Consider the following 8,712-nt stretch of genomic DNA (forward strand, 5'->3'; position numbering starts at 1 on the left):
ACGTTGCCTTCGAATATATGACCTTGTCCCTCGAACGTTGCCTTCGAATATATGACCTTGTCCCTCGAACGCTGCCTTCGAATATATGACTTTGTTCCTCGATGACCCTTCGTTGTAGCCTATGATTAAATGATGTTCGTCCCTTCGAATGTTAAGGTATCGTTACAAATGTTGCCTTCAATGGCCAATCGACGACCCCACGATGTCCCTTTACATCCAAAGGATAAGACTACTTACTTCTCAATAGTAAGGACAATTTTACCCTCCTATGGATAGGAAATACCTATAAAGACCTTGGTTAGGTATAACTCTTAAATGCTTGCTCACAGCTTAAAATACTTTTCACACCTCACACTTTTCAAAACATCTTTTAGAAAATCACCACTTGGTATACATTCGCACCAGAATCATCGCCGAGTTATATTTTTCAAACATATTTCAAAATCAAACGAGATAAACACTTTGTATACATTCGTACAAGAATCATTACAAAGTTAAACTCTCCTTTCAAAATATTTTCTAAACACACCACATTTCTCAAACACTTTCTCAAACAAGGAAAACATAAGTGAGTTAAGCAATTAAGAGCCCATGGATAACCATGGATGCAAAGGGTGCTAACACCTTCCCTTTGTATAATGTACCTCCCGAACTCAAAATCTAATCAAGGTCTTTCCTGTTCTTTTCCGCCTTTCCTTATTGGATAAAAGAAAAGTCGGTGGCGACTCTTGCTATCCGCAACATTGCTTTTCAAAGCAAAAACACAAAGTCAGTTCACCGTATCACAACCGGTTTCCATGATTAGGACTAACCGAATGCAGTTACTTGCCATGATCTCTAATTTCTGCCTAGATTTCCCCAAGGTGGGGTACTCAATCTACCGGGATAAATTTTCTGTTTCATGTCTATATTTTTTCCTGGATCACCCTTTTGGGTTTTCAATCCACCGAGACGCTCATTTTTTCCTAAGTCGCCCTTTTGGGTTTTCAACTTAGCGAGTTGTTCTTTTCTTTTTAGGCAAAGTATTTCTTGACTTCACCGACATTCACAGGACGAGTGAACTCTTCACCATCCATAGTTGTAAGAATCAAAGCACCACTAGAAAAGACTCTCTTTACAATATATGGGCCTTCATAATTAGGAGTCTATTTTCCCCTAGCATCAGGTTTGAATGATAAAATTTTCTTGAGCACGAGGTCACCTTCTCGAAACACATGAGGCTTGACCTTCTTATCAAAAGCTTTCTTCATTCTCTGCTGATACAACTGACCATGACACATGACAGTCAATATCTTCTCTTCAATTAAGTTCAGCTGATCATATCTGGTCTGACACCATTCAGCTTGTATAAACTTGGCTTCCATCAAAACATGCAATGATGGGATCTCGACCTCCACGGGGAGCATAACTTCCATACCATAAACAAGAGAGAAAGGGGTTGCCCATGTTGAAGTGTGAATGGATGTACAATACCCATGCAAAGCAAATGGGAGCATCTCATGCCAGTCTTTGTATGTTACAACCGTCTTCTGAATGATCTTTTTAATGTTCTTGTTTGCAGCTTCAACAACCCCATTCATCTTAGGTCTGTAGGGAGAAGACTTTTGATGTGCAATCTTAAAGTTTTTGCAAAGATCTTGTAGCGGGGTATTCGTTACCTTTAGATTTATTGATTAAATCAAAAGTAAATCATACAATTCGAGTCGCCACCGCACTTCTATTTATCCAAAGGAAAGGTTAGAAAGCGAACAAAAACCGAGAAGTTTTATCAAATCAAAAACTAATAAAAATGTCAGAGATTTGGGTAAGGGGGTTGGTTATGCAATGGGAAGGTTTTAAGCACCCAAAACATCCTTAGTACTCTAAGGGAGCCTTTTTCACCAATGTTGTAAGGTAGGTTGGTATTTGTTAAAATATTTGTGCAAATATGATTGGGGAGATGAGAAAAGAATATACAATTTATTTATAATTTGTGTTTGAATGGATAAACCCATTCTCTACGTACCATCTTAAAAAAGATTAGGATCAAAACCTCGTAGTTCGGGGTAAAAATCTCAAAAGAAGTTGGTGAATTGATTGGTCAAAAGCCTTAAGGTCTTTTGTTATCAAAGGGAGAAAACTCAACCTAAAACCACAAATCCACCATGTGAGGAGAGCTTCAACATGCTAGTGAGGGATCCACCCCATAATAAGCATGGAAGACTTATAGTCCATCACTAAGGATACAGGTGAGCATTATATCAACCTCTAGGATAACTCAAACCTAATAGCTAATGTTTATAAAAAAAAGCTTTGGCAAGAGTGGCCATTGGAACCACAAAAAAAATTGAGTGAGTTGTATTTACAAATGAAAAGTATTCACAAAATGAGGTCAAAGTTGACTTAAGATTCAATTCAAAATAAGTGTTATGAAAAAGAGTTTGAAAAATCAAAGGGATAATGCCTAGGTTTCTAATTTTGAAAGCAATGTTAATGTTTGCACAAAAGTTGGCTTGGGTTAGAGTGGAGAGAATAAGAGAATGGCTAGGTCCTAATCATGCAAAGATGAGGGAAGAGAAATAAAACCACATGGAGTTCCTTTCTTGAGATCATAAAGATGATCCAAGTTGCTCCCATCCTTTGGAATTAGCAAGCAATAAGGAAATAACTCAAGCAATCAAGCTCCTAGGAATCTTCCAGTTGGCTTTTGTATCTCTTATCATGGATGTCCATGACAATGGTTCTTCTAATTGGCAAGTTTGGGATCTCTAGCACACAAGAACACACAAATCAAAAAGTTCCATAATACAAATAAAGAATGGACAAGAGTGAGTTTAGAATTAGGGGTCCTTTTAATTCATCTTCAAGATTTTAGCATTCTAAAGGCATGAGGCCTAGTTGATCTTCAAACTCCATTAGCATAGGTAAGGTCCTAAATCTAAGTCATTTCTCCATTTGCATTGGGTTCACACAAACAAAACAAAACAAGCACAATAATATATACACAATAATGTGCTCAAGTGAGGAAAAGGCAAATTGCATTAACATAAACATGAACTCAAGTGAGCAAAGGGCAAAGACAAATGAATTAATGTGCAAGAAATTAAATTGCATTAAAGTAAATTGCAAGAATTAAATGCTTGAATTAAAAGTTACTGATTAGTAGTTAGTGTTAGTGTGCCATAAGGCAATTTAGCGCCATGTAAGCAATCGTAAATGGACTAATGTAGTAGTCACACCTATTTGAGGCCGGTCAATAAAACTATAGGCAACAAACACAAGTTAGAGACCATGACTAGTAAGTTAAGCTCCTACAACTTGCCATGCCAAAAGAAAAGAAAGAATGACCTTGTATTGATTTAGGTTTTTTGCTTGACCAAGAAGCAACCTATCCTTAATGCAAAACAATTCACTTGGTCTTTGATCAAGATGAATTTAATTTGAATCAAGGAAGGTTAAGCCTCTCCTATGTCAAGGCCAACCACCAATCTTTAACTCATTGGTCAAAAAAGAAAAGAAGAAGAAGAAGAATGGAATGTACATAATTGAAATTCAAATGACATAAGCAAAACACATTGACCAAATATGAATGGAATCAATATCAATCAATGGTAAACAGAAGTGAGATGAAGCTTAGAAGTCAAGAAACAATAAAAATATTTTTGGTATTTTTTGGAATTAAAATAATACTTGAATTAAAATAAACAAATAAAGGTCAAACTTCAAATCCAATTCAAATCAACTTGGAAAAGTCCAATTGGATCATCATAAGTTCAACAAGGTCAAACAAGGTTTGACAAAAAATTTCATCATTTTTTGAAAACAAAAACTAATTTTAAACAATTCAAAATGAAGGAAAAATAACATAATTGAACTAAAATCTCAAATAAATCTCAAATCAATTAAGAAATTGATGGGAATATTTTTCATAGATTCATCATCATTCAAAGATGTTAAGAAAATATTTTTGATATTTTTGAATATTGGAAACTATTTTAAATGAATTAAAAATAACCAGAAAAGAGAAAATTCATAAAAAATATTAAATGGACTCATAAAAAATATTAAAAATCATTTTTAGAAACTAGAATTAAAAAGGGAAATAATGAAATTGGTCCCATATTTTTATGATTAAAAATGAAGAAGTTATAAATTTTTGAAATAAAATGGAATTAAAGAAAATAAAATGGAAATTAGAAAAATCAGAAAAAACCACAGCGCTTGGATCAGCGCTCATTAATTGACGTGTCCAATCTGATGGCTGTGAGGCGCGCGCGTACCATAGGCTTGAGTCAACAACATAACACGCAGCATTAAAATAAGTCCTAACATTCCAAGGCCAGGATTAGATCTAGGAAGCTTGATCCAGTGGTCTAGATTCAAACGCGTGGGGACGGTGGTGTACACCATCATCTTCTTTGGCGAGAAGGTCAGTTTCCGGTCAGAGTTGCAGGTTTCAAAACCTTCACCAAAACGCGCGATCTATACATCTTTGTGTGAGCAAATTCTTTACTTTGAATAAGTTTTGAATGATAGCAAATTGTGTGATTATTGTCTAACTGTTGGTTGTGCATTATTTCGCATGTTTCAATTGTGTTTTTAGCCTATAATATTGTTTCGTGTCTATACATAAAGATCCACGTTGATACAATTCTATAAAGAACTCATAAAAACTGTTTTGTGTTAGCATGTATCAATACATGTTCTTTTGCATCGATACATACACCTGTTTTAAATCACAAAATGTTTTTGGTTCAGTATGTATCGATCCATACGAGCCTTGAATCGATACATAAACTTATTTTAAATCACAAAACGTTTTTGCTTCAGTATGTATCGATCCATACGATCCTTGTATCGATACATGTTAGTTAAAATGCTCCATGGATCGATACATACGAGCTTTGTATCGATACATGCTTGTATTAATTCTCAAAAATTAATCAAAGCTACAGCATGTATCGATGCATAACCTTTTGTATCAATACATAATTCTATTTTGTCTACTAACAACTTCTGTCTTTCATATAAGAAGCATTTTTTTGACAGTTTAGACAGGTGAAGAATTCTGAGAGGGAAAAACAGTTGAAACACCAATCAAAGGAGTGTGTAGCAGCAATTGTTTTTGAGGAGTTAGAAACCTGAAAGAGACTTCATCTTCTTCATCTTCTCAATCACTTTTCTTCAAGAACATCAATACATAATCATTCTTGTTCTTTGGATTAAAGGATCAACGAGATAACGTTCAGCGGTACGATCAAGGATCTAGTTGAGGTGTTCAGTGGAACGATCGAGGATCTAGCTGAGTTGAAGGTTGAAGGGGGTTTCAAGGAAAAACCAGACGGTTTGTCCTTCAAGAACTGGAGTGTTCTTGCGGGTTTGTCAGTCACGTTTGCATAACAGATTCAGCCGCAGCGTAGGGTTTAGAAATCGGGTGATTTCGCAAACAGGTCGTGGAACCGGTGAACTGTTTGCAATTTCTTGCAGGAAATTCTTGATCAAGCTCAGATCAAGTGAAGGTTTTATACAAGAAGAAGATCTTGGGATTTAGAATTCTGTCTGTGTATTGAAACCTTTGTAGGAGAATTGCCATCCAAGGCGCAGCAGAATTTAAAAATTTCTCCATTTAGTGATCCTTACGAATGGGCATGATCAGTGATAGAATCGTTACCTCTTGTGGCGATTCAAACCTTTGGTGCAGATCTCTGATAATGATCAAAACCTTTGATACAGATCCACGGGGCGATCACGAACGTTGAACGATGACAACGTCTCTACTCAGTCCACACGAACGGATTCCTTCAATCACAGTGCTAGCTGTTTGTGAATGAAGGCTTTGAGTGAGAGAAAGAGAGATACGAAATTCCAACTCTTCAGTTGTGTTGTATTCCCATACAAAGCTTCTGCACAAGAGCTCTATTTATAGAACCACTTATGTGGGCTTCAAGCCAAAAATCCCACTTAAATGTATTTTGGCCCATATCTCATAATATGCCAAAATCACTTAAGTATTTGGTACCTTACCATACTTCGTATTCTTCTTAAGTACACCGTACCTTACGATGTTCCTTAATTATTCTATCTCTCATCAATCCGTCCTTTGTGTGTGACCCTATAGGTTTTCGCGACGTTGGCAATTATATTAAATCACGCATTTAACATAATAAACAGTGAGCGGTATCTAGCAACACATCACTGCTACCCAAGTCACGAAAATGTCATGTGATCTGACAAAACCTCCTGTGATAATAATTATGTGTATAATTACCCCTTTGCCCTTATGTCTATATTGAACACAAGGTATAGACCGTGTCACCCTTGTCCAGTTCAATATTGGACCCATAGACATTTATCCTGTTACGCAGGATTGGCAAATTCCATCTAGGACAGTCATGTCCCTCAGCATGCTTCGTGGAGTACCCATTAACTGTCTTTATGGTCATCCAGTTATGGACAACGTTGGATCAGCAATAAAGCACTCAACTCTACATCTAGGATCAATAGTGGTTTCAGGTCGAAGAGTGGTATACACTATTATCACCATGAGAATAACTTATGACACTTTGCATAACTTTCTATATAGTATTCTCATAGCGGGTCAATCCGGTATAAATATTACTCCTAATATTCATACCTATGTTTAAGACTTGATAACTCTTTATCCATGATCCATGAGATGTGATCATCAGTCTACAAACATAATAGTCTTAATGCTTTAATGTTATCCCACTTCACATTAAAGCTCGACTACGGATACTTTAAGAACAGTGCCCTTATGTTTAATGTGTTCTCATGATTAAGTCACACTTAATACATCAAACGGACTATCTATTTTAGGGACTTTATTAATCAACCATAATAAAGAAAATGCCTTTAAATAATTCGATACAAGTACCAAAAGTATTGGCCTCTAGGGCTTACACCAACAACCTTGTATCAACGAATTCGGCATTATTGATAATTACAGTTCTCAATTTCATTTGAAATTGAGAGGGAGACGTACCCACACGCGAGGACGACGTGGGGAACTTCCTTACCAAATCTCTGCGTATCGTATTCTTTCCTTATCTATCCTTTCGTTTTCAATAGTTTTGTAATTCCAGTTAGTGGGTTGTGGCTGTATTTTTCATGATACAATAGTGGAAAGAAAACCTCTTTAACTAAAGTCCACCATTGTTCATCATTGATCACATACACACCAACTGTTTGACTAAACTGTCAGCTGAGTTTTATTCATTGGAATTAGGATCTAGTGATAAGTGCATTCAATTTGATAAGATTCTGGTGTTAATAATCTTTGTCATTCTAATTCAAATCCAGCAATAAATTCGCGTGTCCGGTTTTCTAGTAGCGGTTCAGAATAGACGGAAGTCGATTCGGGACTGAAATTTTCCGCTAAGTTTCAATAACTCTGATAAAATTTTAAATCCGTTTATTTTCAAGAGGTGATCTATTCACCCCCCCCCCCCTCTCGATCACTAGCCACACCGTCTAACAAGTGGTATCAGAGCGCCGGTTCGCTGGTGCTCTGTGGCTGCCTGTAACGATATGGATTCTGAACCAAAAGGGGCGTATAATAGAGCGCCGATTTTCAACGGTGAAAATTACGGCTACTGGAAAGACTGTATGCGAGTTCATATAAACTCTGTGGATAGGCTAGTATGGGCTGCCATTGAAAATGGTCCTTTTTAAATTACTATGACAAATGCGGCTGGCGCCATAGTTCCTAAACCAGAAGCTGATTGGAATGAGAAAGATGAGAAAACGTGGTCGTGTGATTGGAGAGCTTGAAATATGCTAATTTCAACACTTGGTGTTGATGAGTATTATCGAGTATCCCATTGCACGACAGCTAAAGAAATGTGGGATGCTTTAGAAGTTGCCCATTAGGGTACTACTGAAGTAAAACAGTCCCGTATTAACACACTCAATCAAGAGTTTGAGCTCTTTCGCATGAAACAAGGAGAATTTATCTCCGACATGCAAAAGAGATTCACTCATCTCACTAATAGGTTGAATGCACTTGGAAAACCTGTTTCCAATGAAATTGCTACTAATAAAATTCTGAGGTGTCTTAGCAGGGAATGGCAACCTAAAGTAACAGCTATTAAGGAAGCCAACGATCTAACGAGACTTACGATTACAACTCTGTTTGGAAATCTGGAAGAACATCAACAAGCATTAGAAAGTCTTGAAAAGTTTAAGAACAAAAGTAAGAAGGAAAAGGAGAAGAAAAGAGACAAAGAGGGAGAGAAGAAGCCAATAGCTCTTGTGGCCTCTAGCTCTAAGTCCTCACGAAAAGAGCAAAGTGACAATGATTCCAGTAGTGACAAAGATTCGGATGATGAGGAAATGGGACTGTTTGTAAGGAGATATAATAGATTCATTCGAAAGAATTGAGTCAAGCATTCCGACAAAAACCTCATGAAGTTTCGAAGACAATCTACAGATTCAAAACAGGAAGAGAATAGGAAGAGTAGAGGAAAAGGATCTTGTTTTAATTGTGGTAAATCTGGACATTATAAAACAGATTGTCCTATGAAGTATAAGGATCAAAGAAAAGCTCCACCAAAAGAGTACAACAAACAAAGAAGAGCTTACATTGCATGGGAAAGCGACAGTGATTCATCAAGCACACAAAGTTCAAGTGATAGTGATGAAACCGCAAATCTGTGCCTTATGGCTCACACCAAAAATCTGTCCTACCACAAGAAGAAAATCAATGATAAAAAG

Source organism: Lathyrus oleraceus, chromosome 5 (assembly GCF_024323335.1).
Source record: "Lathyrus oleraceus cultivar Zhongwan6 chromosome 5, CAAS_Psat_ZW6_1.0, whole genome shotgun sequence".
Classification (NCBI taxonomy): domain Eukaryota; kingdom Viridiplantae; phylum Streptophyta; class Magnoliopsida; order Fabales; family Fabaceae; genus Lathyrus; species Lathyrus oleraceus.